The sequence below is a fragment of the Capra hircus genome, chromosome 16, assembly GCF_001704415.2.
Source record: "Capra hircus breed San Clemente chromosome 16, ASM170441v1, whole genome shotgun sequence".
NCBI lineage: Eukaryota > Metazoa > Chordata > Mammalia > Artiodactyla > Bovidae > Capra > Capra hircus.
In genome coordinates, this window is record NC_030823.1 from 68,648,966 (window position 1) to 68,668,126 (window position 19,161).

Here is a 19,161-nt window from a genome sequence, read left to right on the forward strand (position 1 = left end):
TTTACAAGACTGGTGAAGCAAGCCCTTCAAAGACGGCAAGACGGCCACCTCTTGCTGGACTGCTGGAGCAAAGGAGCCTGCATGGTCACTGAACTACCAGGGAGGAAAGTCTCTCCCACACTGACTCCTATCAGCTCACAGGGTATCCCTCGAGCTGTCACCGAGAGCATGACTAAAGACAGAGAGCTGGTTACTCCTTTACATGAAGCTGCCCATGAAGCCTCTCCATCCCCTCCTATCACTTATCAGAATTGACAAGCCTTTCTAGTTTACTTTGCAGTATCCTTTTCATCCTCCTGATCAAGCCAGCCTTTGCCACTTCCATGCTGATGCTAAAGCTCCAATACCTCAGCCACCTGGTGCAAAGAGCCAATTCATTGGAAAAGACCCTGATGCTGGGAAAGATTGAGGGCAGAAGGAGAAGGGGGCAACAGGATGGGATGGTTGGATGGCATCACCGACTCAATGGGCTTGAGTTTGAGCAAGCTCCGGGAAATGGTGAAGGACAGAGAAGCTTGGCATGCTGCAGTCCACGGGGTTGCAAAGAGTCGGACATGACTGAGCAACTGAACAACAGCAACCACCTCCGCAACTCAGACAGTCTTAAATTATCTGGCATTTATAATTAATTTATCTGTGACAATTATTTTTCCATGTCCTTTCCTCTCTACACTTCTGCCTTTCTTTCCAGTATTTAAAATACAACAAAATAAAACAAGAAAGAAAAACAAACCTTCCATATAACACAACCTGCAGGGAACTAAGCATTTTATCATGTCATTCGGGGGTGACTATAAAATGTGAAAGTGTCCACTAGGCTATGGCACACACCGTTTCAGATGTTATTTTATTTTTCCCAAAGTATAGTTGATTTATAATTTTGTGTTAGTTTCAGGTATACAGCAAAGTGATTCTGTTACACATTTATATATGCATATGTCTGTTCTTCTTTCCAATTCTTTTCCATTATAGTTCATTACAAGATATTGAACATAGTTCCCTGTGCTGTACAGTAAATCCTTGTTGTTTATCTACTTTATACGGCCGTGTGCATCTGTTAATGTCATACCCCCAACTTATCCTACTTCCCCCCACCCCAGTTTCAGCTGCTATTAGGTTAATAATGATGAAATTATCATGTTGGCAGGTCAAAAATTCAATATTGACACTGTCCCCTAGATCAATGTCATATTTTAAGTACTCTGTTCAAATTGGGCTTCACTATGACTCCTAATGGAGAAGGCAATGGCACCCCACTCCAGTGTTCTTGCCTGGAAAATCCCATGGATGGAGGAGCCAGGTGGGCCACACTCTATGGGGTCGCTAAGAGTCCGACACGACTGAGTGACTTCACTTTCACTTTTCACTTTCATGCATTGGAGAAGGAAATGGCAACCCACTCCGGTGTTCTTGCCTGGAGAATCCCAGGGACGGGGGAGCCTCATGGGCTGGGGTCTATGGGGTCACACAGAGTCGGACACAACTGAAGCGACTTAGCAGTAGCAGCATGACTCCTAAAGTAAAGGCTTTGTGTGTCCAGCAAAAAGTCAGACAACTTGTTACCTGGTGTTCTGAGCAAGGCATAAACTGAAGGGCGGGCAGGATAAAGCCATCAGCTTCTGAAAGCAGCTGAAGAGCGTGTCGGGAGATGGGTGGTCTGTGTCCTGGCCATTCACAGTCAGGAAGAGGACACCTGTGTGCCTGTCTGCTCCTTTCTCCCGCCTGCCCTTTGCAGAGGAAACACAGCTGTAATGTCCTCTCCCCACAACAATGAGGAGAAATGGGCAAGAGGCTGTTTCATCACCTTTTCCTCTGCCCCGATGCCCCGCTGGGGACTGGAGAGCAAGCAGCCACTGTGTTTTGGAGGCTGCAAGAGGAAGTTGCTGTCGTTAACCCAACTTGGGTCATTCCTTCCGGGGTACAACGGTGGGAGGTGGAAACTCTAGCAGGAAAGCCAAAGGAGCTCTTTGGCCCACGTGCTCATGTCTGGGTCTCTGGGTGAGGTCGCAGGCGTCCATCTGTGTCACCCTTTACGCTACAGATCACGGGGGAGTTTTACCCTGAAGGTAAAGGTGAAAAAGAGGAAGAGCCTGGGAGCTGGTGGTGTCATCACAAGCCCAGAATGGAGTCCAGTTTTGTTTTCATAAACAGGAAATTTCTCTTTTCACAGCTTAAGATGGGTTATAAAGAAGTATTGTTCTGAAATGACTCTCTTCCTTCTTCCAGCGGATGTTTCTAATGGATTACCTCACCCCCCCCAAAGGCCAAGAGGGCCAAGATTTTTTACATGACAATCCAACCCCGAACCACTTCTCCAGGCAGAATGGGCTTCACTGTGACATCTGCTCAACCCTGGCTCACCTCTGTGCCCACACTTCTCTGCCTTCCAGCTCCTTGTCTCTGGTCCTGCCTGGTCCTTCCTGCCAGGAGTAATGCATCCCATTTGATCATTCATGCCAGAGTCCGTGCCTTAATGGGTCTGCATGTTACACTGGGGATTAAATGTACATGTATCTGTCTATGGAGAGTACTTAGAATCATGCTACAAGAATAAGCCCTCAATAAACATTAACCAATAGTACTGTAGGAGGTGATAATTAATGGATCATTATTGTCATGAAGACTGGGGTGGTATATGCAATCACTACTTGAGGACTTTGATTAAAAGTCAACTCTAAATTACTGAATGAGAAATTAAAGGAGCTCTTCACGTTGGTTCTCTAAAGCAGTGCTGTCAAACAGAAATACAGTTGGAGTCACATGCAATGTTAAGTTTTCTAGTAATCATATTTTGTAAAGTAAAAAACAAAAAGATGACATTAATGTTAATAACATTTTATTTTATCTATGAATCAAAAAAATCTAATTTCAACGTGCAATCAATATAAAATTATTTGTGAGATATTTTACTTTTTTATTTGAATGCCATGCCTTGGAAATCTGATGTAGAGTTTATATATACAGCACACCTCATTTTGGATGCTAGGTTTTCAATGATTCAAGTCAAACATAAACCTACCGAAGCACTAAAGTTTTGCTTAATAGGGAAAAAATGGTCCTTGTGGCTTCAAGTTTTAAATTTGAATTTGAATTAAATTTCAAATTCAGTTCTTTAGTTTCACTGGTTATATGTCTAGTGCTCAACAGACATGGGAGAGAATGCCCTTGGAATCACCAGGGTTAAAAGGAGCAGGTATCAAGCACACACACGCAGTAGCTCTTGACACCTTAACCACACCCCCATGGGAGTGGTAATTTTAAAATTAAGCTCTGAGTGGCTAGTGGCCAGTCTATTGGACTGGGCAGGTCTGAGCTGCCTACCAACTTCCTCTGCTGCCCTCACCTCCCGCCAGGCCCACAGCACATCCTGGCTCCACTGTGCTCTCCTCACTCTCCTGCACGGGTTCCCGCCTATACCTTGCCCCTTTACCAGGAACACCTTCCTCCTCCTCTAATCCATGACCTCCGTCAACTCCAAACTCACTTCCACCATGTAGCCTTTCCCAGCAGCTTCCTCTTTGAACTTCTCAACATGCCCTCCAACCTGGTACGCTCAAGGCTCTGTTCTTTGCCATCTGAACGCTTCTGCATCTATCTGCATATATGTGCAATATGTGTGTCTGTGGGGGGGGGGGTGCATATGCAAGTGTGAATGCACGCACGCACGTTCTCTGTTCCCGACTCGACTGTAAACCCTTCAAGAGAGTGACCCAGAGCATGCCAAACCATTTTCCTCTCACCTGGGTGATCACAGTGGCCTCCTAACTGGTCTCCCTGTTCCCTCCCTCCCCTGGGCCCCTTGAAAATCCATCCTCCACCCAGCAGCCAGAGTGACCCTATTGAAAACACAATGATCACGCATCTTCCCAGCTAAAAGCCTTCTGGTGACTTGGCATTTTTCTTAAAATGAAATGAACGTTTCTCAGACTGGCTTCTGCAGCTTTACTAGCGTGGGGGTTGGGAGCCTGTCTCTATGGCTTCATTGTCTCCCCCATCACTGTGCCCAGCCACGCTGGCCTTCCTTCAGCTGCTTGTGAAAGTCGCTCAGTTGTGTCTGACTCTGCGAGACCCCATGGACTAATCAGTCTGTGGAATTCTCCAGGCCAGAATACTGGAGACGGTAGCCTTTCCCTTCTCCAAGGGATCTTCCCGAACCAGGAATCAAACCCAGGTCTCCAGCATTGCAGGTGGATTCTTTACCAGCTGAGCCACAAGAGAAGCCCAAGAATAGTGGAATGGGTAGCCTATACTTTCTCCAGCAGATCTTCCCAACCCAGGAATCAAACCAGGGTCTCCTGCATTGCAAGGAGATTCTTTACTAACTGAGCTATCAGGGAAGCCCTTGATAGCCTTCTTGAGTACCTCAAGTTCATGCCCACCTCAGGCCCGGTGCAATTAATGGACCCTCTATCTTTCTTGCTCCCCCCAGCCCTCAATCATACTCAGCTGGTTTCCTCTCATCATAAGTGATGTCTTGCCTAAAATCCCACTGGTCTCCACTCCCATTCCTTACATTCCTAACCCCAGACTTACACTCTTTCACAGGTCTCTGCTGGATTTTCTTCATGTGATCTTTCTTACAACTATTTGACATCATTGTTCATTAACTGACTGGCTTGTTTAATGCGTGCCTCTTCCCTAGAACGTAAGCAGGGAGCTCACCTCTTTTGTTCACTACTGTACCTGAGAACCCAGAAGCTCAACAAAATGGAAATCTTCAATATTTCAAATTAATGAATGAATATAAAATCCCATGTAACTCCTATAGTTGGAAAAACCCAGTGAGACATTAAGGGCTCAGTCAATATCACAATTCACAAAGTAGTTAAAAATGTGATTGCAAACTCAAGTCCCTATGGAGATTTGGCAGTAGTATATAAGCAAGGCATAGTAGGGAGGGGGTGGGGACTGTGGTCAACTGGAGAGTGCTGGTTCCATTTAGAAGAGGCAAAATCATGCAGCTCAAATCATTACTGCTTCATCAGAATACAGGCCTAGTGTAACCCAAATCTTTGATTTTTTTCCAGAAAAGCTAAACATTCAACTTTTTAAATAGAATGATTTAATTATTAAAATTATATAGATGATATAAAATAAGATTGCTGGCCTTATTTAGCCTATCAGTATGCAACTCCAAATTCTAATACCTTCAGTTTAATTTTTATTTCTTATCCAGTTTCAATTGAACAGTTGACAAAAAAAATAAATAATAACCTGAGACTTATAACTTTCTTTTTATTTTTTCTTTTTTACATTCCTCTTCTAGTGTTTCCTTCAACTCAGTAACTCAGAAGTCACTGAGGTTTTTGAGTACCAATCCAATGCCTTTTTATTTCAATCCTCATTTTCTTTGATCATATTAGATCTTGGGAATCAATCATGAAAAAATGCTGAAATGCACCACCCACCTAAATCCCTCTCCAGGAATGAAGATTTTATACCCTTAAACTGCTGGGAGCATTGCCTGCAGACAGCCCTTGAAAGTGAAAAAAAGTGAAAGTGAAGTCGTTCAATCTTGTCGGGCTCTTTTTGACCCCATGGACTGTAGCCTATCAGGCTCCTCCATCCATGGAATTTTCCAGGCAAGAGTACTGGAGTGGGTTGCCATTTCCTTCTCCAGGGAATCTTGCCAACCCAGGGATTGAACCCAGGTCTCCACCATTGCAGGCAGACGCTTTACCATCTGAGCCACCAGGGAAGCCATCCCCAGCTCCCTTTAGGATCATCTCAACTGAAGAGAATTGCCTGACCTAAGACAATCCTCCTTCTGGGGGAGAGGGGAAAATCCACTGATAGACTGACACAAAGGAATAGAGTCCTATCTCTCTTGCCCCAACTCAAGACATCTCTGAAGGGGAACACCTGCTCTGGGGCCCCCATAGGCTCTCCAGGGCTTCCCTGGTGGCTCAGATAATAAAGAATCTGCCTGCAATGCAGGAGACGTGGGTTCAATCCTTGGGTCGAGAAGATCCCCTGGAGAAGAGAATGGAAACCCACTCCAGTATTCTTGCCTGGACAGATCAACCTGGTGGGCTTGGGATCCATGGGGTCACAAAGAGTAAGACTGTGTGAGTAACACACTTCAACAATAGGGTCTACGGAGGCCAGCACAGTCCAACTTCTCCCACTACCTAACCCTGCTTCATTAATCTCCCTTTCATAATATTAGCACCCCTAGTCAATTCTTACACATAATCTTTATCTGAGTCTGCTCCTTGGGGCTCCCAAGTGTGACTGTTGGTATCAGAAGTGAGAAAATGAGATCTCTTAGCACCTGGCTGCCAACAAGGGTCCCATCCCTGGCGCTGGAACAAGCACAGAGAGCCCCGCTCAAGGCTGCAGGGCCGCTGTCAGCACTTTCCTACAGGATAAAATAGGGGGATGTGCTGGTGGAGGGGGATTCATTAGTGGGGGCAATGAATGAGGTATTTGAGGGACATAATCATAGGCACGGTATAGAATTTGGTGGCTCCTGGGAAGTTCAGCTGAGGCAATGAAGAAAGCTAGTAAAAGCTGGATCATGAGCACTTGGGCTTCATGTGTGCAAGAATGAGCCGTCAAGAAGAGGAGTCAGCATCTTGGCAAAGGAAGTAGACCCTGACCTGCAGGAGGAGGTAGGGCTGCTGCTCCAGAATGGGGAGGGGGCTTCCCTGGTGGCTCAGACGGTAGAGACTCTGCCTGCAATGCAGGAGACATGGGTTCAATCCTTGGGTTGGGAAGATCCCCTGGAGAAGGGAATAGCAACCTACTCCAGTAATCTTGCCTGGAGAATTTCATGGACAGAGGAGTCTGGTGGGCTACAGTACATGGGATCGCAAAGAGTTGGACATGACTAAGCAACTTTCACTTTCTTCTGGCTGGCTCTTGCCCAATTTTGACAGTAAATGGACAAGTATAGCAAAACTCATCTGAGAAAGGCATGATGTCCAGTGGCTCAGATTCTCAGAGACAAGGCACCAGCTGAGCCAATAAGACCAGCAGAGGCACTAGCTGATGGTTAAGGGAATCTAGGCTACAGGGAACAGTATAAAGGTGGGGTATCCGCTCTAGCCCTGAGACCAGCTGCAATGACTGGGGCCGTGTGTGTGTGTGTGTGTGTGTGTGTGTGTGTGCTAAGTTGCTTCAGTCGTGTCCGACACTTTGCGACCCTATGGAACATAGCCTGCCAGGTTCCTCTGTTCATGGGATTCTCCCAGCAAGAATACTGGAGTGATTTTCATGACCCGGGGATTGAACCTGCATCTCTTACGTCTCCTGCTTTGGAAGGCAGGTTCTTTACCATTAGTGCCACCTGGGAAGCCGTTTGGGGCTATAACTTATTCCCATAACTGTCCTCTTCCAAATTTTCCTCAGAGAGATGAAATTCCCATTGAGTCCTGGAGGAACTGCTCTGAGAACATGTAAGGAGTGACTCTGAAGGGCACAGGGTGGACTGCGATGGACACTGTAATGTGCTACCCAGACCTCCCTTCGAGAATGGACTGGTCACCACCCCAACCATCCAGCTGCTGGGAGTGCTACCAACAGACCATCCCAGGATGGCAGTCACCTCTGGGAATGGCCTCAGCTCCCTCACCCAGGCCCACACCTAGGGCCACACCCACTTCTTAGAGCAGCCCACTTGCTGTAACTCATCAGCATGAGGATAAAAAAGGCTCAGTTCCCTCACCTCCACTCAGGTCATCCCTGAAGGTTCATCCCATCTTCAGAGCTCCCATATGTCATCAGCAGCCTCAGTGACGATTGCATCACAGCTCAGCATCTCCCTCTGCTCAATTCTACTTCTTTCTCTCCTGTTCTCAGTTCAGTTCAGTCACTCAGTCATGTCCGACTCTGCAACCCCATGGACTGCAGCACACCAGGCTTCCTTGTCCATCACCAAATCCTGGAGTTTACTCAAACTCATGACCATTGAATTGGTGATGTCATCCAACCATCTCATCCTCTGTCGTCCCCTTCTCCTACTGCCTTCAATCTTTCCCAACATCAGGGTCTTTTCAAATGAGTCAGTTCTTCACATCAGGTGGCCAAACTATTGGAGTTTCAGCTTCAGCATCAGTCCTCCCAATGAATATTCAGGACTGATCTCCTTTAGGATGGACTGGTTGGATCTCCTTGCAGTCCAAGGGACTCTCAAGAGTCTTCTCCAACACCACAGTTCAAAAGCATCAATTCTTTGGCACTCAGCTTTCTTTATAGTCCAACTCTCACATCCATACATGACCACTGGGAAAACCATAGCCTTGACTAGACGGACTTCTCTTCTACTCCTGTGTTAATTCCAAAAACACTACCTAAAATCCTCCTGGATGTTAATCCCCTTAGGATATACTTCCCCAAAATTTCAGCCTCTGACATGCTGACCTTTCCTTCTTAAGTCCCCAGTAATTTTCAAATGCTGCACTCCTGCTCCCTTTCGAATAGCCTCTACTTCCTCCGGACACGTGTCTTCCTCCTCCCATTCCTTAAAGGTAAAGGTGGCTAATCTGAGTCACCTTTCTTTGGAAGAGACTTTCTAATAACAGGATGCTACCTACTAGCAAAAGATTTACAACCACACCCGCATAAACGGATGGCAGTGGCATCTCTAGTTTTCCTGCTTCTCACATTTGGGAGGAGTAGAGCACCGGTGTCCTTGTTTGGCCTCAGGAAATATAACAGAGGGTGATATGTATGGCGAATGGTCTTCCCAAGTCAAGAGGGTACTATAAGATTCTCTAATGCTTTGCAAAACTTTACATTTTGTAATGTTACCCCCTCTTCCTCATTGTTGGTATCCTCTCTCTCTCTCCTCATTGCAGAAACAACACAAAAATATGTACTCACAAAATATATATGAATTTCATCTTACTGCTCACCTTTTAGTCCACGGCCTGATAACCTCCAGCCTCTGAACAGCAGGGCCAATTCCCTCTTTCCAGTTCACATTAATTTTTTGATCTTTTATGACCAGCAAAATCTTAGAAAACTAAAGGGGGGCTTAACGTAACGGAAAACACAGTGATCTGAGAGCAAAAAGATCTGGGTTTTAAGCATGATTATGCCACTTACTGGACTTCCAAGGTGGTTCTGTGGTAAAGAATCTGCCTCCCAATGCAGGAGACACGGGTTCGATCCCTGGGGCAGGAAGATCCCATGGAGTAGGAAATGGCAACCCTCTCCAGCATTTTTGCCTGGGAAATCCTATGAGCAGAGGAGCCTGGCGGGCTAAAGTCCATGGGGTTACAAAGAGTCAGTCACGACTTAGTGACTTAGCAACAAAAACAATACCACTTATTAGCTATTCTTAAGCAAGCTGTTTGTTCTCCCAATTACAAAATTAAGAGGGTAGTCTTTGACCAACCAACCCTCTTCCTAAGACCATCAAGAAGCTAAACTAAAAATTTCTATGTGGAAGTTAGTAAGAAATGGAAACACATCCATAAAGGCAAATTTCCCTTTGAATGCTCTCTTCTGATGTACATGCTGCCTAAAGGAAACCTCTAAATTTAAGCAAGTCAGGGGTCCCTGACCTCCTGGAAACCTCAGACAGCAGACTCAAGCCTGAGTTTTCTGTTCATGGTTGCTGATCCACTGGGGAGGGAGGTCTCTGGAGGTATTAAGCCTCTGCTGAGACCTCACAGTCTTCTTTCCTCTGCTCTAAGGGACCAAACTAAGGGCTCCTGTTTGCCCACATTCCTGAGAGATCTGCAAGAAAGTTGCCTGCTTTTGCAATCCCCTCCCCTTCTGTTTACTTTTGGGAGCCTACTCTGAGAAGTTCATTCTTCATGAGGCTCATCTGGTCCCCCAACTTGAGATTAAGTAGGGATGACCACCTGCCTTGCTGATCCCTAACTGAGCAAGTCCCCTGCAGAGGAATCTGCCCATTGCTCTATTTCCACTAGGAAAAGAGAGCCACAGAGCACCAGTGACGAGAGCCCAGGGAGACGCTGTTAGGAGCACAGGTATGGGGACGGGGAGCCGCCAGCTTCTTGGAGGAGGATTCCTGCCCTATGATTCAGCTGAGTACAGGGCAGAGAGGGGTGCTGAGTGGGACTTCCAGAGATGAGCTTGCCCAGACTTTTGCCTTCTTGCAGGAGGATATCTAAACTCAGCCAAGAGGCAACTTTCTGGATGATCTTCAGAGGTGGGGTCTTCACAAGCTCCCTGGGCTCCCTTATTCCAATTTTTGAACATTTCAAAGATCCAGAAGCTCTACCATCTAGTCAATCAAAATCTCAATTGCTTTCCCTTAAACCCATTTCATTCATTCTTCTATATATCAAATCCTCCAGTGCCTGTAGCGGCCAAAGCATTAGATGAGCTGTTTCTCTTGCAGAGTTATCAGCAGGCGTGAATAACAGCAGCTCACCATCCACCTCATGAAAACCCTCCACCTTCTCAAAGGCATCTGGCTCTTGCCCCATTCCATCTCTAGCCTTTCATATCTTCCCAGGGTTTAGGAAGATCCACGAGGGGCATCCATCAAGTGGATGCCACACTTAATATCTGGAGCAGGAGCCCAGCACTGCCCCACCTTCCTCCTACCCTCTTGTGGAGTATTGACTTATTTCTCTCTGGGTCTCTGGCACCCAGCACAAATCAGGCACACAATATATAGCTGATGTGAATGAAACAGCCCCTTTCCTCACGTACCTGCCACGGTTGCTTGAGGCTTTGTTAATTCCTGGGCAGGTCCCAGAAAACATAAAGACAAAAGGAAATCCTTAGCATCAAACCTCACAGAAAACAAGGGAAAGGTATGAGACAGGTGAGTCATCACTGAGAGTTTTCAGAGATACAGAGGAGAGCCTGAGAAGTTGGCTTGGAAATGAGTCACCCCCAAAGGGCCTGGAGGATGAGGGCACATGTCCAGGCTGATGGGAACAAGGAGAGCTGGCCCACACCTTCTACCCTCTGAAAGCGTGGGAACGTCGAGTGGGCCAATAAGGGCAGTGTGTGAAGCCCCTGGGACCTGAGACCCGACCATGTGACCTCCAAGGCCACCACTGGGACACTCACTACCTGTTTCTCAGCACCTAAGTCTCTGGCATCCGTATCAACCAGCATCTGTATATGTCCTCCTTTTGAGGCCCACAGCGGTGGGAGGGGAAGAAAGAGCCACGAAGCTGAGGATTAAGCCTTAGGAGGACAGTGGCCTTCCCCTCATCTGTCTCACTCTTTTAAGTTGAGTCTCTTCCTTCACTTTGCTAATAATGTAAAGTATCAGCTAAAAATTGCAATGCATGCATTTCATTTGAGTTTTATTGCCCTAACAGACAGCATTAGATTACAAAAGAGGACATTTTTCTTCTCAGTTTTAGCTTATTCTGATGATTTATGATTAGATACAGCAAGAGTTCATAAACTTCCCTGACCTGCTGACAGTTTTTACAGGCTCCCAGATTTATTTCCATCTCAAACTTAACAGCTTTCATGTGACTGATATTCCCAGCGTCGCGGCGTGGCCAAGCCAGGGGCTGAGAGAGTGCCTCTAATCTCCATGTTACTAATTTAAATGAAGTCTTGGTCTGTTGTTTAAAAAAGACATCAGTCATCCCGGGGAGGTTCACAGATCCTCTTGTAATGTAATGTCAGCCCCTTCTGAGATATGAGGTTTATAAAGCCTCACGATGTTGAGTGTTGGCAGACATGCCAAGGTCACTGTGTATGGCAAACGGGAGGGGAGGGAAACGCGCTTCAGAGTAGGAGCGAAGAATTCCAAAGAGTGTTCTCCTGGAGAGATGGGGCATGACTGTCAAGAAGGGAACTTGAGCCTGGAATCTGGGGGGGAACTGGAGACCGGAAGGCAGAGTCAAGTTCTAATGGTGAGACCCCCTTGCTCTCACCTGCGCACGTCTCACTTCCCTCTGAGGCTAAGGACGCCTGAGAAGAGGCAGCCCCTGGTCCCTGAACTGAACATCATCCTAGGCACCTGCTCTTTGCTGGCCCTGGACTCTCTGCACAGGGCGCATTGTGCTGTGCCCCGGGTCTAGGAAGAGAGACCTAGAAAAGTCTGCCCCTCTCTCCACCTGCAGACAGTCGGCTGGGCTTGAGAAATCTCAGGAAGGAAGGCACTTCTGTCCAGCTCTGGGGGGCCCCCCAGAGGCAAGGCGGGGTGCAGAGAGGAGGGGCGGAACCCCATCCCCAGGGTGAGGCGGAGCTAGGAGAAGACAGATTCCTTGTGCCAGGCCTGGCCTGTTCTCACACATTCACACGCCTGGGTGTCTGAAGGTCACTTCCAATCAGACCTTCACTGGGCAGGAGTTGCCTTTGTGTTATTTGAAGATCAGATAAGAAGTGACAAGTAGCAATAAGCTCTGGCTCCCTGGGGACACGGCTGAGGGCCTGGGGGCACTTTTCATTCCCCTGGGAGAAGAGGGCTGGAATAAATGCTTTGCCCACAAGCTCCCTGGTTAGAAGGGAAGAAGGGCCAGCTCCACGTCTCACTGAAGGCCCAGGTTCTCCAGAGGGAACTTGAGCGTAATGAAGATTTGCCATTTGCGACCCTGGACCAACAGGGGCCCAGGGAATGAGAGCAGGTGACGCTGTTGCTCCTCTGACATTCACCCAGTTGTGCTAACTATATGCCAGATTCTGGGCAGGATCTCAGTCAACCATCACAGCCATAGACAACTGAGGAGGGGGAATGAAGTATTATTGCCATTTTACAGATGAGACAGCTGAGGCTTAGGATGCTAGCCCACGACCACACCCCTAGTAACTGTTGGAGTTGAAGGTCTGATTCCAAGGTCCAGTTTCTTTTTTTCTTAATTATTAGCGCACATTTTTCTTTTCTTTTTAAATATTATTTATTTATTCGGCTGTGCCGGGTCTTAGCTGCAGCACACAGGATCTTCGATCTTGGCTGTGACATGCAGGATCTCCTAGTTATGGCATGTGGGGTCTAGTTCCCTGACCAGGACTCAAACCCAGGCCCCCTGCATCGAGGGTGCAGTCTTAGTCTATGGACCACGAGGGAAGTCCCATCCAAGGAACAGATTCTTACCTATCGCATCCTAACACCAACTAAGAAGACTACAGATAATACTATTAATAATAACAAACTCTGGTTTCTTTGGCTATAATTCTTTGGAATTGACCATTTCCTCTTGCCCTAAAGAGAGACGGAGAAACAGTGGTTTCTGTCAGTGTTTCTCAGGGTGGTTCAGCGCCCACCACCATCATGGGTCATACCTGGGATGCCAATAATCCAAGACAGTTTCCTGGTGGGAGCCCTGCCAAGCACTGCTTAGCAACACATGCCCTGGGAGACTCGTATGTACAGGACATTTGAGAACCACTCGTCTTTTCAAAGCCTATCTTTGGTGTCCTGGAGGACTTCAGCAGTCAGGGAAATTACACAGTTTCTCAGAAATTCCTGACTTCTATCCTGAAAATGCAGTCTCTGTATTTGCTTGATGTGAATCCCTAGGAGCAGATGATCAGGAAAAAAAAATAAGCACAAACATACATTTCAAAGTCACTTCAGAAAGGTTTGGAAATTATCCACCATTCCTTGCCATTTATCTCTTCATCTACAGCATCCATAGATAATGGTGATAGAGAAACAGCTGGATGAGCCAGATGTTGGCATTTGTTAAGTGCAGCCATTTCCCTGTTAGAATACCAGATGTCTCTGTTTGGGGGTGGGGGGGATTTTCTCTGGAAAATCTGGTGAAGTACATAGCATGCTTTCTCAAAGAGTGTTGTGTGGACCAGCATCACCCCGAATTTCTGGGGCCATCTGTTACAGGTGCAGATTGCCAGCCTCTACTCCAGGTCTCCTGAATCGGACTCTCTGAAGGATGGAGTCCTAAATCTGTATTTGCAACAAATTCACAGGATGACTCATGCATAGAGTTTCTCTGGCAGCTCAGATGGTAAAGAATCTGCCTGCAAGGCAGGCAAGCCAGGTTCCGTCCCTGGGCCAGGAAGATCCCCTGAAGAAGGGAATGGAAACCCACTCCAGTATCCTGGAGAATTCCATGGACAGAGGAGTCTGGCGGGCTATAGCCCATGGGGTTGCAAAGAGTCGGACATGACTGAGCGACTAACACTTTTCCCTGGATGATTGACACATACGCTCAGATTTGGGAATACACCTGGTACACCTGAGAGAAAGGACCTGGGTTTCACAATCAGATAGGCCTCAGCTCAGAACTAAGCTCCACAGTGAAACCCTCATCCAGTCTTGCTTGGAATGGAAAATGGTGCAACCACTTGGAAGAGCAGCTGGACACTTTCTTGTAAGATTAAATGTCTACTTACTAGACAGCCCAGCAATTGCATTCCTAGGACATTTCCCAAGAGAACATGTCCACACAACAACCTATACACAAATGTTCAGAGCAGCATCACACACAGTAGCCCCAAATCTGGAAAAGCTCCAACCCTATCACCTGGGGACTGAATGAATAACTGTGGAACATCCACACGGTGGAATGTTCCTCAGCAAGAAAACCAACAAACCATTAATATTATACCAAAGGACGAATCTTGAAACAATACGCCAAGTGGAAAAAACCCAGACACAGATGACTACATACAGTATCATTCATTTCAAACGAAGTTCTAGAAAAAGCAGTGACGTAAAGCAGAGCACTGGATGTCTAGGTCAGAGACGGGAGAACTGACTACAAAGCGGCATGAAGGAACTTTTGAGGTGATGAAAATGTCTTGTATCTTGATTTTGGAAATGTTACATAGGCAAGTGTATTCATTAAAACTCATCAATCTCTACACTTAAAGTGGGTATACTTTATTGTATGTGAATTATAACTTGATAAAATTGATTTTATATATTTTTTAAAGTTCAAAAAAGCCCCATCATTTATGAGCTATGTGACTTTCACCAGATTACTTGACTTCCCTGTTCCCTTCTCCTTATCCCCGCTGAAGTACTCTAACCCATTATTCCTCTCACCCCAAAACCATCCTTCCTACTTTAAAACTCTAGAAGCCCCACTGATTATGTAAAGCTGTCTTTTAAAATATAATAGGTAAGTGTCATGCTTCAATGTTTATATCAATTTTTAAATGTTCTTGCTGATTTAAGGATGTGTTCACCATCGATGATGGGATCATGGCTGATGAAGGTTAGCAGCAGTATTGCACGCAGTCAGGAAGGATTTAGGTGCTTCTGGCCAATTGCAGACAGAGGCCATGTTTGCCTGGGTTTCATTTTGACCTGGCAGGAGAATCCCAAAGCCACTGCCCTGGTGAACAAAGGGCAGGCATATTTATAGATAGTAGGTTTCAGCCCAGAAGAATTAAGCCATTTACCCCAAACACCCACATAGATAGCACGCTATGCTGGAAACCAGGCTCTCCTTCACTGTCCACTTGCACCTTATGGTTGCAGCCCCTTCATTCGAGGCATTCTCAGTAAGCCCATATTCAAATTATGTGCCAAACACAGAGGACAGCAACTGGGGGTTCAGAATGGAACATTTTAAAATATATACTTCCTGCCCTCCAAGAATGCGATGAGTATACAGAACACAGATACACACGAAAAAAATAAAAGCAACATTTCATAATCCTCTGATATCTGCAGATGCAAGATGCTATGGGTTACAGAGGAAGCCAGGATCAGCTCCTGCCTGAGAAGAGTAGGAAGGCTCCACAGAGGAATTGACACTTAACTTCTTCTGAAATGATGATTAAATGCGCAACAGAGACAGGGGGAAAGAGGCTTTCTGAGCACAGGGAATAGCATGTGGAACAGCACAGAGGCCTGAAAAAGCCTGATAAGGCCAGAGAATGCAAACAAAATCAATGACAGGCATGAAGAGTGAAGAGGACCACAATAGGTAAAAGCCTTGAATGAAGGCAGTGGACACCCATTATTGGGAGCTGCTCTCTTCCCACCTGCTGCAGACAGAGTGTGGCTTGAAAGTGCTCACACTTGCGCTGATGGCTGGAGACCTCCCTTGGCTGACTGGAGCCGCCTCAACTAGAGACGCCAGGGCGTTTAGAAGCCCCCGCCTCCAGAAGACCCGCAGCCAATGGCTGACCTGCCTTGCCTCTGCAGGACGACTTCCGCAGTGATGTAATCCTTGCTCCACAGCGCCCCCTGGGATCAGACCGGCTCTCGAGGCACCATCTGTGTCTGACTTCCCTAGCTTTATCCAGCTTCCCCCTAAGCCCCTTAACAGGCCTCTTCTGAGAGCTCTTCCTCAACGAATCACGAGCGCTGCTTCAAGGAAACCCAACCTAAGAATCCAAGCCAAGGCGCCTGGGCTTCGGTCTCTAAACAAAACATCACACCAGTTGCAAACTGTGTCCACTTAAACCTTTGCTGTGGCCCCGGGGCTGCCTGTATTTTCTGTTTGTGTTTTTCTTTCATTTTTCCCTTACTTGTGCCCCCTCCAGACCCCACCGAGGAAGAAAATAAGAACTCTGAAACGAGTCACCTCCACTTTAGAACGTGGCTTTCTGACAGCCATCTCTCTGTGGACAGATCTAAGTCTCCAGACGGCAAGGGACTCTTGAAACCAGCCCTCACGCCTTCTCTTCTCTGCCTCAGCACGCTTCGGCTCGCGGCCCCTCTCCTGTTCTTTCGGATCCAGGGGTCCTTCCTGGCCCTGCCTCGCCCCCGCCCCCGCCCCCGCCCCCGCCCCACTGCTGTGTCCCTCTGCCCGCCGCTGGTGCGGAGCTGGCGACCCATCTGGCCATCCGCTTCCGTCCTGTTCTGCTCTCCACTAGACTGTTTCCCCTCGGCCCTTTCTACAGCAGACCTCTGGTCACTGTGCTCTCCTCCTCAAGAACCCCTGCTGGCTCCCTCCTGCCATCAGAATATGGTGATTTGACCTTTCAAGTCCATTTTCAATCATGCCTCAATATACCCTTCCAAACGCTCCCTGCTATTTCCTGGTACAAACCAGGTAGTACGGGAATAGGGGAGAGGAAAGTTAGGGGCCTGTAGTAGCTTTATCACCTTGGACCAATTACTGCTACTTTTTATAACTCAGTGTGTGTGTGTGTGTGTGTGTGTGTGTGTGTGCACGCACACAGTCCCGTCTGACTCTGCAATGCCACGGACTGTAGCCCACCAGGCTCGTCTTTCCATGGGATTCTCTAGGCAAGAATACTGCAGTGTGTTGCCATGCCCTCCTCCAGGGGATCTTCCTGATCCAGGGATCCAACACCCCTCTGTTATACTTCCTGCCTTGGCAGGCGGATTCTTGACCACTAGCGCCACCTGGGAAGCCCTCAACTCAGTACACTTATCTATAAAAAGGCAACAAAACCTCTATCTCTGGTGGCTTCTAAGGATGAACAAGAATGGAAGTAAATGACTAGGTCATTTTTAAAGTACTTCGTCAGTTGTATCTCAGCCAAACAACACTATCTATTACTCAGCAAATGCCATCTAGATCTTCCTGCCTGCCTGTAGTTTCTCAAGCTCCTCTCCCCAACTAAGAACAGTCAAACTACTTTAATAAGTAACTCCTTGATAACACATTAATACCAAAAATGTACAAGGACCTAAAACAATTCAATGTTAAAAAAATTAACCTTAAGAAAGATTAAGAAATGGGCAGAGGATCTGAATAAACATTTTTCAAAAGAAGACGGACACACGACCTACAGGAACAGGGAAAAATGCTGAACACCACTAGTCATCAGGAAAATGCAAATCAAAACTACAATAAGATATCATCTCACACCTTTCAGAACAGCCATCATCAAAAAGACAGGAGATAAGTGTGGGTGAGGACTGGAGAAAGGGGAACCGAGGTCTACTATTGGTGGGAATGTGAATTGGTGCAGCTACTATGGAAAACTGTATGGAGGTTCCTCAAACAACAAAAAATAGAAGTACCATATGATCCAGAAACTCCACTGCTGGGTATTTAGCTAAAGGAAACAAGAGAATTAACTTACCAAAAAAACCCACACTCCCAAGTATACTGCAGCATTATTTAAATAGCCAAGATATGGAAACAACCTAAGTGTCCTTTGATGGATAAATGGATAAAGGAAAAGTGCTGTATATATATACACAATAGAATATTATGCAGCCACAAAGAAGAATCTTGCCATTTGTGGCAACACAGGTGGGCCACTAGGGCCCACAGGTAGGCCACAGGTGGGCCTGTTTATTTATTATGCTAAATAAACCAGACAGAGAGAGACAAATACCATATGATTTCACTTATATGTGGAAACTAAAAATAAAGGCCAAGCTCATAGACACAGAGAATAGACTGGTTGTTGCAGGGGGAGGGAGGTAGAGAGAGTAGGCAAAATGGGTGAAAGCGGTCAAAAGTTATAAACTTTCGGTTGTAAAATAAATAATTCATAGGGTTGCAATGCATAGCACAGTGACTATCAGTTCAGTTCAGTCGCTCAGTCGTGTCCGACTCTTTGGGACCCCATGAACTGCAGCACCAGGCCTCCCTGTCCATCACCAACTCCCGGAGTCCACCCAAACTCATGTCCATTGAATCGGTGATGCCATCCAACCATCTCATCCTCTGTCGTCCCCTTCTCCTCCTGTCCTCAATCTTTCCCAGCATCAGGGTCTTTTCAAATGAGTCGGCCTTTCGCATCAGGTGGCCTAAATATTGGAGTTTCAGCTTCAGCATCAGTCCCTCCAATGAACGCCCAGGACTGATCTCCTTTAGGATGGACTGGTTGGATCTCCTTGCAGTGCAAGGGACTCTCAAGAGTCTTCTCCAACACCACAGTTCAAAAGCATCAATTCTTCAGTGCTCAGCTTTCTTTATAGTCCAACTCTCACATGCATACATGACCACTGGAAAAACCATAGCCTTGACTAGACGGACCTTTGTTGACAAAGTAATGTCTCTGCTTTTGAATATGCTGTCTAGGTTGGTCATAACTTTCCTTCCAAGGAGTAAGTGTCTTTTAATTTCATGGCTGCAGTCACCATCTGCAGTGACTTTGGAGCCCCCCCAAAATAAAGTTTGTCACTGTTTCCACTGTTTCCCCATCTATTTGCCATGAAGTAATGAGACTGGATGCCATGATCTTAGTTTTCTGACTGTTGAGTGACTAAAATTAATAATATTTTATCATACATTTGAAAGTTGTTAAGAGTAGATCTTAGATGGTCTCCAAAATTAAAAAGGACCTTGTTTCCTTCTTTAGATAAATAGTTACTTTTCCTGGCTCTTCAGCCCCATAAGAGGCTCTGCCTTTTGACCCAAA